At 47.3% G+C, this 13,200-nt stretch overlaps 1 protein-coding gene and 1 long non-coding RNA gene across 2 annotated transcripts in view; one reads left to right on the forward strand and one right to left on the reverse strand.

The window, feature by feature from the left end:
• Window positions 1–429: 429 nt before the first annotated feature.
• Window positions 430–5,931, reverse strand: LOC139356927 (uncharacterized). The gene is made up of 3 exons (XR_011609469.1): window positions 5,703–5,931; window positions 3,639–3,720; window positions 430–908 (listed from the first exon to the last, which is right to left on the reverse strand). It is a non-coding gene; the product is annotated as an uncharacterized lncRNA (long non-coding RNA).
• A 102-nt stretch (window positions 5,932–6,033) lies between these two features.
• LOC105473230 (F-box protein 42) overlaps window positions 6,034–13,200 on the forward strand; it is a 103,487-nt gene continuing 96,320 nt past the window's right edge. Inside the window, exon 1 of the mRNA XM_011726925.2 lies at window positions 6,034–6,262. The gene's annotated coding sequence lies outside the window, so the exon portion shown is untranslated. The remainder of the gene's footprint in view (window positions 6,263–13,200) is intronic.

Consider the following 13,200-nt stretch of genomic DNA (forward strand, 5'->3'; position numbering starts at 1 on the left):
CTGATTCCGATTTTTATAGCTAGGCTTCTTATTGCCATCTCCACATGGATATTTCACCAGCAGCTTTAAGTCTCTAAGTCTGAAACTCAAGTAATTCTGGGCCGGACACAGTGGTTCATGCCTGTAATCCCAGCACTTTGGGAGGCCAAGGCGGGGAGATCACGAGGTCAGGAGTTCGACACCAGCCTGACCAACATGGTGAAACCCCATCTCTACTAAAAATACAAAAATTAGCCAGGTGTGGTGGCGCATGCCTGTAATCCCAGCTACTCAGGAGGCAGAGGCAGTAGAATCGCTTGAACCTGGTAGTTGGAGGTTGCAGTGAGCGAAGATCATGCCATTGCACTCTGGCCCCGGTGACAGAGCGATATTCCATCTCAAAAAACAAAAAACAAAACAAAACAATAAAAAACCACAAAAACTCAGTAATTCTGCTGAGTTAACCAATTTCATGGATTTTGTCTTGTTCACTCTCTGAGACTATATTTACTTGGAATACATTCTCCTGTGAACCCATTCTTTGAAGTAAATTATCCTGACTGAGTCTTGCCAACAGCAAAGTGGTTGAAACTGTCAGACATAACCTCGTTCTGGAGCAATAGTTTTTCCTAAATGCAAGTGACTCCTATATTTAAGCTTTGTCGTTATGCCTTATTACCAGCAGAGGGAGGTGGTTTCTTACAATTTTGCCATATTGGGCAACGACCCTTAACAAAGGCATTGGTTGGGCATTTCTGAGACTGAATTTTCAAGGAGACAAGAAAGATAGAGATCTTGGAAATCATCTGAGAATGCTGCAAATGAAATAGTTTTTGTTCCATAAAATGGGTAACCAGGAGGTCAGTCTTCGTTAATCACATAGACCCCTTGTGACCTTGGGCAAGTCTCTTCTCAGTCTGATTCCTCATCTGTAAAATCAGGGATGGAACCAAATTAGCTCTAAAATTGAAAAAGTAATGGCAGTTTCTTCTTCCAGGGATAAACCCAAAAAGTTGAGGCAGTGGCGGCCTGGCACAGTAACTCACGCCTGTAATCCCAGCACTTTGGGAGGCCGAGGCAGGCAGAAGACGAGGTCAAGAGATCGAGACCATCGTGGCCAACATGGTGAAACCCCTTCTCTACTAAAAATTCAAAACTTAGCTGGTCGTGGTGGCACGCGCCTGTAGTCCTAGCTACTCGGGAGGCTGAGGCAGGAGAATCGCTTGAACCCAAGAGGCAGAGGTTGCAGTGACCCGAGATCATGCCATTGTACTCCAGCCTGACCGATAGGGCAAGACTTTGTCTCAAAAAAAAAAAAAAAGGTGGAGTGCGGTGGCTCACGCCTGTAATCCCAGCACTTTGGGAGGCCGAGGCGGGCGGATCATGAGATCAAGGAGATTGAGACCATCCTGGCGAACATGGTGAAATCCCATCTCTACTGAAAATACAAAAAAATTAGCCAGGCGTGGTGGTGGGCGCCTGTAGTCCCAGCTTCTAGGGAGGCTGAGGCAGGAGAATGGCGTTAACCCGGGAGGTGGTGGAGCTTGCAGTTAGCGGCGATTGCGCCACTGCACTCCAGCCTGGGAGACAGAGCGAGACTCCATCTCAAAAAAAAAAAAAAAAAAAAGCGGTTGAGGCCGTGGCATACACGTATTGTCAGAGGCCCTAAAGCATGAGTCTCTCTCTCTCTCTCTCTGTCTCTCTCACACTCACTCTTTCTGGTCTCACTCGGTCACCAGGCTGGAGTACAGTGGCACAATCATGGCTCATCGCAACCTCCACCTTCCAGGCACAAGCGATCCTCCTGCTTCAGTCTCCTGAGTACTGAGTAGCTGGGACTATAGGTGTGTGCCTCCACACCCAGCTAAGTTTTTGCTTTTTGCTTATTTATTTTTTTTGGAGACGGAGTTTCTCTCATCACCCAGGCTGGAGTGCAATGGCGTGATCTCAGCTCACTGCATCCTCCGCCTCCCAGATTCAAGCAATTCTACTGCCTCAGCCTTCTGAGTAGCTGAGATTAGAGGCCTGCGCCACGACACCCGTCTAATTTTTTTTTTCTTTTCTTTTTTTTTTTTTTGAGACGGAGTCTCACGCTGTTGCCCAGGCTGGAGTGCAGTGGCGCGATCTCGGCTCACTGCAAGCTCCGCCTCCCAGGTTCCCGCCATTCTCCTGCCTCAGCCTCCTGAGTAGCTGGGACTACAGGCGCCCGCCACCGCGCCCGGCTAATTTTTTGTATTTTTAGTAGAGACGGGGTTTCACTGTGGTCTCGATCTCCTGACCTTGTGATCCGCCCGCCTCGGCCTCCCAAAGTGCTGGGATTACAGGCTTGAGCCACCGCGCCCGGCCTCTTTTTTTTTTTTTTTTAGACAGAATCTCGCTCTTTTGCCCAGGCTGGAGTGCAATGGTGGGATCTCGGCTCACTACAACCTCCGCCTCCCGGGTTCAAGAGATTCTCCTGCCTCAGCTTCCCAAGTAGCTGGGATTACAGGCGCTTGCCACCAAGCCTGGCTAATTTTTGTATTTTTAGTAGAGACGGAGTATCACCATGCTGGCCAGGCTGGTCTCAAACTCCCAACCTCAGGTGATCCACCCGTCTCGGCCTCCCAAAGTGCTGGGATTACTGGTACGAGCCACCGCGCCTGGCCCTAATTTTTGTATTATTAGTGGAGACAGTTTCTCCATGTTGGCCAGGCTGGTCTCGGACTCCTGACCTTAGGTGATTTTCTTTTTTTTTTCCTGAGACAGAGTCCACTTTTTTTTTTTGAGACGGTGTCTTGTCTTGCTCTGTCGCCCAGGCTGGAGTGCAGTGGCGTGATCTCAGCTCACTGCAACCTCTGCTTCCCAGGTTCAAGCAATTCTTCTGCCTCAGCCTCCTGAGCAGCTGGGACTACAGGCACGTGCCACCACGCCTGGCTAATTTTTGTATTTTTAATAGAGATGGGATTCACCATACTGGCCAGGCTGGTCTCAAACTCCTGACCTCGTGATCTGCCTGCCTTGGCCTCCCAAAGTGCTAGGATTACAGCCATGAGCCACTGCACCTGGCTTTTTTTTTTTTTTTTTTTTTGACAGATTTTTGCTTTTGTTGCCCAGGCTAGAGTGCAATGACATGATCTCGGCTCACCACAACCTCCGCCTCGTGTGTTCAAGCGATTCTCCTGCCTCAGCCTCCCGAGTAGCTGGGATTACAGGCATGTGCCACCACACCCAGCTAATTTTGTATTTTTAGTAGAAACGGAGTTTCTCCATGTTGGTCAGGTTGGTCTCGAACTCCCAACCTCAGGTGATCTGCCCGCCTCGGCCTTCCAAGGTGCTGGGATTACCAGATTATCAGGTGCTGGTGAGCCACCGCACCCGGCTGCATTTTTTTTTTTTTTTTTTAAGAGGTGGGGTCTCCCTATGTTGCCCAGGAGGGAACTCCTGGGCTCAAGCAATCTGCTCACCTTGGCCTGCCAGTGTTGAGATTGCAGGCATGAGCCACTGTGTCTGACTTCTGGGGCCTGTATGTTAAACCTGCACTCAAAACTTCAGGTGCTTTCGGTACACCACATAAAACACTGATGCTAATCAGAATACAAGCTCAAAGCCCATCATAACTTTGTATCTGATGCACAAGCTGAAGCTATATAGATAGTTGTGATACGTAAATGGCAACTTACCAATATTGAAAATGTGCAGGCTGGGCGTGGTGGCTCACCCCTGTAATCCCGGCACTTTGGGAGGCCAACGCAGGCGGATCACCTAAGGTTAAGAGTTCGAGACCAACTTGGCCAACATGGTGAAACCCTGCCCCTACTAAAAATACAAAAATTAGATCTGGTGCGGTGGCTCACACCTGTAATCCCAGCACTTTCGGAGGCTGAGGCAGGTGGAGCACGAGGTCAGGAGTTCAAGATAGGCCTGGCCGGCATGGTGAAACCTCGTCTCTACTAAAAATACAAAAAGTTAGCCAGGCATGGTGATGCGTACCCGTAGTCCCAGCTACTCAGGAGGCTGATGCAGGAGAATTGCTTGAACCTGGGAGGTGGAGGTTGCAGTGAGCCGAGATCATGTCACTGCACTAGCCTGGGTGACAGAGTGAGACTCTGTCTCAGAAAAAAAAAAAGAAAAGAAAGAAATAAAAAAAATAAAAATAAGGCCAGGCGTTGTGGCTCACCCCTGTAATCCCAGCACTTTGGGAGGCCGAGGTGGGCGGATCACCTGAAGTCAGGAGTTGGTGACCAGCCTGGCCAACATAGTGAAACTCTGTCTCTACTAAAAATACAAAAAATTAGTCAGGCGTGGTGGCAGACGCCTGTAGTCCCAGCTACTCTGGAGGCTGAGGCAGGAGAATGGCGTGAACCCAGGAGGCGGGGCTTGCAGTGAGCAGAGATCACGCCACTGCACTCTAGCCTGGGCGACAGAGCAAAACTCCATTTCAAAAAAAACAAAAACTACATATGGCAAATAGCAAATTGGTTGAACCCAGGAGGCGGAGGTTGCAGTGAGTCGAGTTGGTGCCACCGCACTCTAGTTTGGGTGACAGAGCAAGACTCTGTTTCAAAAAAAAAAAAACATAAATAAATAAAAATAAGTAAATAAATAAATAAATAAAAACTACATTAGTTTGGTGCAGAAAGACTGGAAACTTGAAGTGGGGGCTTTCACGTTATAGGCAGATTTAAAAACTGTCTGATTGGCAATGAGTTGAAAGAGTTATCAATAGGCCTGGTGCGGTGCCACACGCCTGTAATCCCAGCACTTTGGGAGGCCGAGGCAAGTGGATTGCTTGAGCTCAGGAGTTTGAGACGAGCATGGGCAACATGGTGAACCCTGTGTCTACAACAAAATGGAAAAATTTGCCAGGCATGGTGGTGCCCGCCTGTAGTCCCAGCTACTCAGGAAGCTAAGGTAGGAGGACAGCTTGAGCCCGAAAGGCAGAGGTTGCAGCGAACCAAGAACTCATCACTAGACTCCAGCTTGGGCAACAGAGCCAGACCCTGTCTCAAAAAAAAAAACCTTATTATCAATAGAAATGAATGTCTGGGTTATGATAAGGGTTGTGGACACTAAAGTTTCATCATGCATGTGAAACCTCCAGGTGGCAGGCAGGCTCCAGAGAGAATAGATTGTAAATGTTTCTTAACAGTCTTAAGGTCTGTTGTGTTGATGTCAATGCTGGAGGGTGTAATGAGGCATGTCTTATGTCCCGCTTCCTGTCATGGCCTGAACCAGTCTCAGGTTGGTTACATTTTAGACTGCCCTGGCCTAGGAGGAAGTCCATTCGGATGGTTTTGCGGGGGGGGGGCCTTAGATTTTTTTTTTTTTTTTTTTGGCTTACAGAGTTTAGATGGAAGCCTTCGACTCTCTATCTGGCATTTCCTTAGACCATATGCTGTAGGGCTGGGCTCATGAAGGTTCTCACCTACACACCAGCTTGCTCCCTTGAGAAGGGGGACTTTGCTGGATCCTATCCCCTGGTGATAGCCAGTAGGAAGTAAAGGAGCTTGGGAACCAGACATGCCTGAGTTTAAATCCTCTTTCCCGCACCGCCCACCTTCACTGCTAGGTGTGTGACTCTGGTCAAATAACTGATCGTTTTCTGTGCCTCAGTTTCCTCATCTTAAAAGCGGAGCTAGTAAGAACTCACACAGTGGTTGCTATGAGGCTACATTTAAGGGAGGCTTCTCTTGCACACCTCAGGCAGAGTTTCCCTCCCCTTGGCAATATCCATGGGCACTTACATCGGCCACAGCCCTCTGTGCTCATCGGGCCCTCGGGGTAGAAGTGAGTTAATTCCTGGCTAAACGTTAGTCTCAAACCACTGGAAAAACCACCCAGTTGCCCCAGACAGTTCAGCGGAGGGTGGGTGCGGCTATGAGGCGACGCTAGAGACGCGGCGAAGGCGGGTGCGGAAGCCTGGCTACCCCGACCGCCTTCCACCTTCCAGAGAACCTCAGTCTGTGACCACGGCCCTTCTCAATATGGCGCCGCCGCCTGGCCGCCCCGCGACAGGCCGCCGCGCTGACGTGAGTGCGCGCGCGTCCTCCGCGCCCGCCCCGGCGCATGCGCGCTCTGCGCTGTCTTCTCCCGGCCTGAGCAGCAGCAGCTGCGGCGGCGGCGGCGGCGTTTGAGTGGAGGAAGATGGCGGCTCCGGGCGGCTCGGGGTCCCGCCAGCTGTGAGGAGCCCCGAGCACCGCTATCGCGGCCTGACGCAGAGCGCCTCTGCTCTGGCCCTGTCCCTGGCTCCCTCATTACCTTCGCCAGCGGAGCGAACCCGAGAGCGTGGAGCGGGCTGGGCCAGGTGAGGCCTCTCCTCCCCGGGCCGCGGTGGGGAGCCGGCGCCTCATGCCCTTTATGCCCGGGACTGGCAAGGGGCAGCGGGCGCCCGGGGTCTGGCGCAGGCCCCGTATCCTGCGCGGGGGTCGGTCCTGGTTGGGTAGGGTGCCTTGCTATCGCCGTCCTCGAGTGAGGCGAGGAGGAGAGGTCCTTTCCAGCCAGCCTTTTGGTCGGGAGCGAACCCACCCCCTCTCCTCAGCAGGGTGGTTCTCGTCCCCTCACCCAGGCAGTGAAGGGGTCTGTGGCCCGGGCAAGGATGGCTTTAGGGTGTCAGATAATCCTTTCATTCCTCCTCCGAACCTTTCACTCCTATGCGAGAGGGGAGCCGGGGGTCGGGTGCGCATCAAAATTGGGGCTGCGGCTAGGGGCCAGCATCTCTGAACCTGCAGCTGCAAAGGGATAATTTTGGAATTGGTTTACGTTAAATAAAACACAAAAGGCCTTTCCTATCCCGTAGCTTGCTGCATGTTCCCCTAGAGGAATGGGAACTGCGGATTTCCTTGCTTGAGACAGCAATCCATGCTGTGAATGTGGAAGGCTTCTCTTGGCGAGAATTGTGTGTGCAAAGGGAACGGTGGAGGGTGGGAACGAATTTGTAAGCGAAGAGGAAACGATTGTGAGATCTTGATGGTCGCTGCAGAGTAACTTCAGCGCTGAGTTCGTTTGAAAGCTTCGGATTGTTAAGATTCAGAATAATCAATTGTTTTGTCTGTTAAATCTCCCGACTTCTATTAGGAAAATAAAAGCTTCATTTCTTAATTGCCAGCGTCTTTGAATTTTTCTATGGTGGGATTCTGATCGATCTAGATGAAAATTCTGATACATTACCAGTTCATACTTGCTGGCAGCGACATTGTAACTATATTGTTCCTTTTTGAGAACAACTTTTGTTGTTGTTTAAATGCTAATTGGGAGACTTCGATTGTGTTTCTGTCATGTAGGGAAGTCGGTTTGAAGCCTTGTGGTCTCTTCCTTGAGGAATGATGACTTCATTGCACTTGCATGGGAAATTGTTGAGGCATTTGCTTTTGCTTGGACACACGAAAATACCTTTTGTAACAAATTGGCTTTACTTGTACTTAAGAATGATGACATCATGGATTTAAAGAGACAAGGAAAATTTGGAGGAAGTACCGTCATTTAGAATTGAACATTTAGAATTAAGTCTGTAGCTCTTACGGCCATTAGTGATGCTGTGTTAAATTGCTAACTTTCAGTGTATTCATATGTGTAATCTGATTGGATGTCTTTTCTATTGTATGTTGTCATTTTATACCCAGTAACTGTTTGCTTTTGACAAGCCAATATAAATACATGATTCAATCTACATTGATCCATAGGCATGTGGCATATCTTAAAAAGCTTTTCACTGTTAAAATGACAATTGTTTTAGGTTATTATTTGACCATTTTCTCTCTCTTTTTTTTTTTTTTTTTTTTTGGTTGTCTCTCACTCTGTCTGTCACCCAGGCTGGAGTGCAGTGGCACAATCTCGGCTCGCTGCAATCTCCGTCCCCTGGGTTTAGCCATTCTCCTGCTTCAGCCTCCTGAGAAGCTGGGATTACAGGCGTGCGCCACCACGCCCGCTAATTTTTTTTTTTTAAATTTTCGTAGAGATGGGGTTTCACCATGTTGCCCAGGCTGATCTCAAACTTCTGGTGTCAAGCGATACCCTGCCCCACCCCAGGCTTGAGCCACTGCGCCCAGCCACCTCTTCTATTTTTAAATCAAAGACTTTTCCATAGAAATTTGTTGATTTTCTTAGTGTCTTTGTAAAGATGTAAATCTGAACCAGCAGCTTCTCTGCGGTAGAAAATTGGAGAGTTACTTTGCATATCAATTTGCTAATAAAGAGTCATGAAATTAATGCAGTAAAACATCCTGGTGGCTCATCATGCTTCTTGGCATAATATGTTGCACTGTTATGCTAAATCATCATCAGGTATTGATGCAACTTCATGACATCCATGACATCACTTGCTCTCCAGATTTTGACTTTTGCAATTCCTTACCTTAGTTACAAAAAGAACAGGATCAGAAAAAAATAACTTAGGATGCTTCTTTTTGTGTGATTTCTAGAAGGGTCTTTAATAATAGCTTTATGTAGTTTAAACCCTTAGTAAGATTCAGAGCAGGGTGAGTCCTACCTATTATGGAGAGCAAGCAAAGAAAATGCTAGCAAAACATCTGAATTTTATGAGAATACTGAGGTCCCAAGGAGAAGCTATCTCAAAGATGAACAAATATATAATTATCTTTGTCATTTCAGGATTGTTTTAGTCATTGAATTAACTCTTTTTGAGATGTAGTTTTGCTCTTGTTTCCCAGGCTGGAGTGCAATGATGTTGCTCACTGCAACCTCCACCTCCCAGGTTCAAGTGATTCTTTTGCCTCAGCCTCCTGAGTAGCTGGGATTGCAGATGCCCGCCACCATGCCCAGCTAATTTTTTGTATTTTTAGTAGAGACAGGGTTTCACTACATTGGCCAGGCTGGTCTCGAACTCCTGACCTCAGGCGATCCACCTGCTTCAGCCTCCCATAGTGCTGGGATTGCAGACGTGAGACACTGTGCCCAGCCCTGAATTAATTCTTTATAAAATCAAAAGCCATTTGATTAAATAAAGCCCTTCCCATGATTGCTAGCGTGGATCAAAACAGATAGTGTTTTGAAAGTGAAATGTAAAATAAAATGTAAATATAAAATTGATTATTCCTATTTATGAACCACCTACTGAGGGCCCTCCATATGGCAGGCATTTTGGGAAGTAGGTACTAATTTAAGACAGCTTTTGGTCTGAAGTTGCATACAGTATGGCTGGGGAGCCAGACAAGGAAACCCGTTAAGTGCTATGTAGTCTAAGAAGTGCACTGAATCCAACCAAGAGAGTCAAGGAAGGCTTCTCAGAGCAGGGATGGCTTTTCCCCAGCCTTTCCTTTTATTCTGCAGAGCCTGCCTTTAGTGAGTGACTTGCTTTTTATAAAAACTTAAAAAAAATTATGTCATGAGTTCTTTTCCCCTTTTATTCATTCACTGTCATGATACTTCCCACACAGTATGCCCCAGTTATGGCTTCTGCATTCTCAAAAATCCAGCCATGTTGGGAAAACCTTTCTATATGAGTCATACACACAGGCAACAAACAAATACCGCAGCTGCAATTAAAATATCTCAGATTACTAAGTGGTGACAACTTTAGAGTGATGGTGCTTTTTTGTTTTTGTTTTGTAAACTAGTACAAGAGGTACTGTGTTTTTAATTTAATGACAATTAATACAGCAAATATTTAATTGTTATTCCTTACAATGTTGATTATAGGTGGTTGTTAGTACTGTCTCCTTTTTCCCAACAATAAATAAGATCTTAATTCCTTTTTGATGGAAGGTGACCGCTTAAGTGAGAATTACACCAAACTTTTTTTTTTCCATGTTTTTTTTGTTTTTGATTTTGTTTTGAGACCGAGTCTTGTTCTATCGCCCAGGCTGGAGTGCAGTGGTGCAATCTCTGCTCACTGCAACCTCCACCTCCTGGGTTCAAGTGATTCTTCTGCCTCAGCCTCCCAAGTAGCTGGGAGTACAGGCGCCTGCCCCACGCCTGGCTAATTTTTGTAGTTTTTTTTAGTAGAGACAGGGTTTCACCATATTGGCCAGGCTGGTCTTGAACTCCTGACCATGTGATCCATCCACCTCGGCCTCCCAAAGTGCTGGGATTACAGGCGTGAGCCACCATGCCCGGCAAATTACACTAAACTTTTATAGAATCTTTGTGGATTGGTGTTGCTAGTAGCTTTGATACTGAACTTCTATATCCCAGTACAAGTTATTCACCTTAGTGCTGTAGTTGTTTTACAATTAATTTAGCATGTTGTTGCCTATATTGCAAAAACTTCGAATTTTTGGATTGAGTGGAATTTTTATGTGGCACTGTATTATTGAACATAGGGAATCTGTATCTTAACTGAAAATGAGTTCTCTAAGGTTGCAGTTGATGGAAAAGTGAAGGCAATGTGTTCATTTTTCTATAATGTGACAGCTTGCTACATGTACAAAGATATGACTTACAGAGAAGTCATTTAAAAATTGTCCAGCATTAAGCTTATAATACAGCCTATGACTTATAGGCAAGTCTTTTTTTTTTTTTTTTGAGACGGTGTCTTGCTCTGTCACCCAGGCTGGAGTGCAATGGTGCCATCTCGGCTCACTGCAACCTCTGCCTCCCCGGTTCAAGCGATTTTCCTGTCTCAGCCTCCTGAGTAGCTGGGACTACAGGCACCTGCCACCATGCCCAGCTAATTTTTGTGTTTTTTAGTAGAGATGGGGTTTCACCACGTTGGTCAGGCTGTTCTGGAACTCCCGACCTCAGGTGATCCACCCGCCTTGGCCTCCTAAAATACTGGGATTATAGGCGTGACCCACCGTGCCTGGGTTGTAAAGTTAGGGTTTTGCCATTTTGTCCAGGGTGGTCGCGAACTCCTGGGCTCAGGCGATCCACCCACCTCAGACTCCCAAAGTGCTGGGATTACAGACGTGAGCCACTGCACCTGGCCCAGAACCTTTTTTTTTTTTTTTAGACGGAATTTCGCTCTTGTTGCCCAGGCTGGAGTGCAATGACGTGATCTTGGCTCTTTGCAACCTCCGCCTCCCAGGTTCAAGGGATTCTCCTGCCTCAGCCTCCCAAGTAGCTGGGATTACAGGCACATGCCACCATGCCCGGCTAATTTTGTATTTTTAGTGGAGACGAGGTTTTCTCCGTGTTGGTCAGGCTGGTCTTGAATTCCTGACTTCAGGTGATCCACCTGCCTCGGCCTCCCAAAGTGCTGGGATTACAGGCGTGAGCCACCACACCAGGCCCAGAACTTTTAAGAATAACCTATAGTAGGGACCACCCCTCAAATTTACTGCCACTTTCTTTTTTTTTTTTTTTTTTTTTTGAGACGGAGTCTTGCTCTGTTGCCCAGGCTGGAGTGCAGGAGTACAATCTTGGCTCACTGCAGCTTCTGTCTCCCCACCTCCTAGGTTCAAGAGATTCTTCTGTGTCAGCTTCCTGAGTTGCTGGGATTACAGGCACGCACCACCACTCCCAGACAATTTTTGTATTTTTAGTAGAGATGGTGTTTTACCATGTTGGTCAGGCTGGTCTCAAACTCCTGACCCCGTGATCTGCCCACCTCGGCCTCCCAAAGTGTTGGTATTACAGGCGTGAGCCACCGCTTCTGGCCTACTGCCACTTTTTTTTTTTTTTTTTTGAGATGGAGTCTTGCTCTGTCGCCCGGGCTGGAGTGCAGTGGCCGGATCTCAGCTCACTGCAAGCTCCGCCTCCTGGGTTCACGCCATTCTCCTGCCTCAGCCTCCTGAGCAGATGGGACTACAGGCGCCCGCCACCTCGCCCGGCTAGTTTTTTTTTTGTATTTTTTAGTAGAGACAGGGTTTCACGGTGTTAGCCAGGATGGTCTCGATCTCCTGACCTCGCGATCCGCCCGTCTCGGCCTCCCAAAGTGCTGGGATTACAGGCTTGAGCCACCGCGCCCGGCCAACTGCCACTTTTATAGCTGGCACTTTGAGGAGGAATTGCCAAGGGTTGTCTCATGGTTGGTGCTTGAACCATTCTAATATTTATATGGTTTTGGTTTATCCTTTAACTGTTGGATTTTGCAATGATAAGCCAATATCTGCATATATTCTTTTTTTCCCTGACACAAAAAGTTTTCCTACTGTATACACTGCTCAGCATCTTGGTCTTTTCACCTAAAATATTTTGGAGATCATTCCATATTGGAATAGAGGTAATCCTTATTCATTTCCACAGCTACACAGTGAGGATGTACCAGAGTTTATTCAACTGGTCTGTTTTTGATGGACATTAGTAAATAATGCTTTACTGCTGATCTTTTATAAATAAATTTTGGTATGGTGCAATAGAAGTATTGGGCTGAAAGACAAAAGATACAATTTCTATTTTTGCTACTCATTAGCTGTACGATTTAGGTTTTCTGACCTTAGTTTCCTCATTTGTGAAATAAGGGTTCAATTGCTCTATAATTTAAGATCTCCTGCTATACTATTTTGTATTTTTCTGCAAGTTTTATTAACCATGTTTTACACCTATTGCTCAGTAAAGTGTATAAAGCATTATAAGAAAATCATAAACGAGAACATAAGGTTAAGTTTTAGAAGTCCTACTGAGGGTTGGCCGGGCACGGTGGCTCACGCCTATAATCCCAGCACTTTGGGAGGCCGAGGTGGGTGGATCACTTGAGGTCAGGAGTTTGAGACCAGCCTGGTCAACATGGTGAAACCCCATCTCTACTAAAAATACAAAAAATTGGCCGGGCGCGGTGGCTCACGCCTGTAATCCCAGCACTTTGGGAGGCCGAGGCGGGTGGATCACGAGGTCAGGAGATCGAGACCATCCTGGCTAACACGGTGAAACCCCGTCTCTACTACAAAATACAAAACATTTGCCGGGCGCGGTGGCGGGCGCCTGTAGTCCCAGCTACTCTGGAGGCTGAGGCAGGAGAATGGCGTGAACCCGGGAGGCGGAGCTTGCAGTGAGCCGAGATCGCGCCACTGCACTCCAGAATGGGCGACAGAGCCAGACTCCGTCTCAAAAAAAAAAAAAAAAAATACAAAAAATTAGGTGGGCGGGGTGGGCGCCTGTAATCCCAGCTCCTCAGGAGTCTGAGGCAGGAGAATTGCCTGAACCTGGGAAAGGCGGAGGTTGCAGTGAGCCGAGATCGCACCATTGCACTCTAGCCTAGGCAACAAGAGTGAAACTCCGTCTCAAAAAAAAAAAAAAAAAAAAACTACCAAAAGTTTTCTGAATTTGGATCTGTAGTGCTTGTTGATAGATTTAAGATTTCTGCTTTCATGCCTATTTTTCTGAAACAATCTCCAGGAAATCTACCTG

This window comes from Macaca nemestrina, chromosome 1 (assembly GCF_043159975.1).
Source record: "Macaca nemestrina isolate mMacNem1 chromosome 1, mMacNem.hap1, whole genome shotgun sequence".
In the NCBI taxonomy this organism is placed as follows: Eukaryota; Metazoa; Chordata; class Mammalia; order Primates; family Cercopithecidae; genus Macaca; species Macaca nemestrina.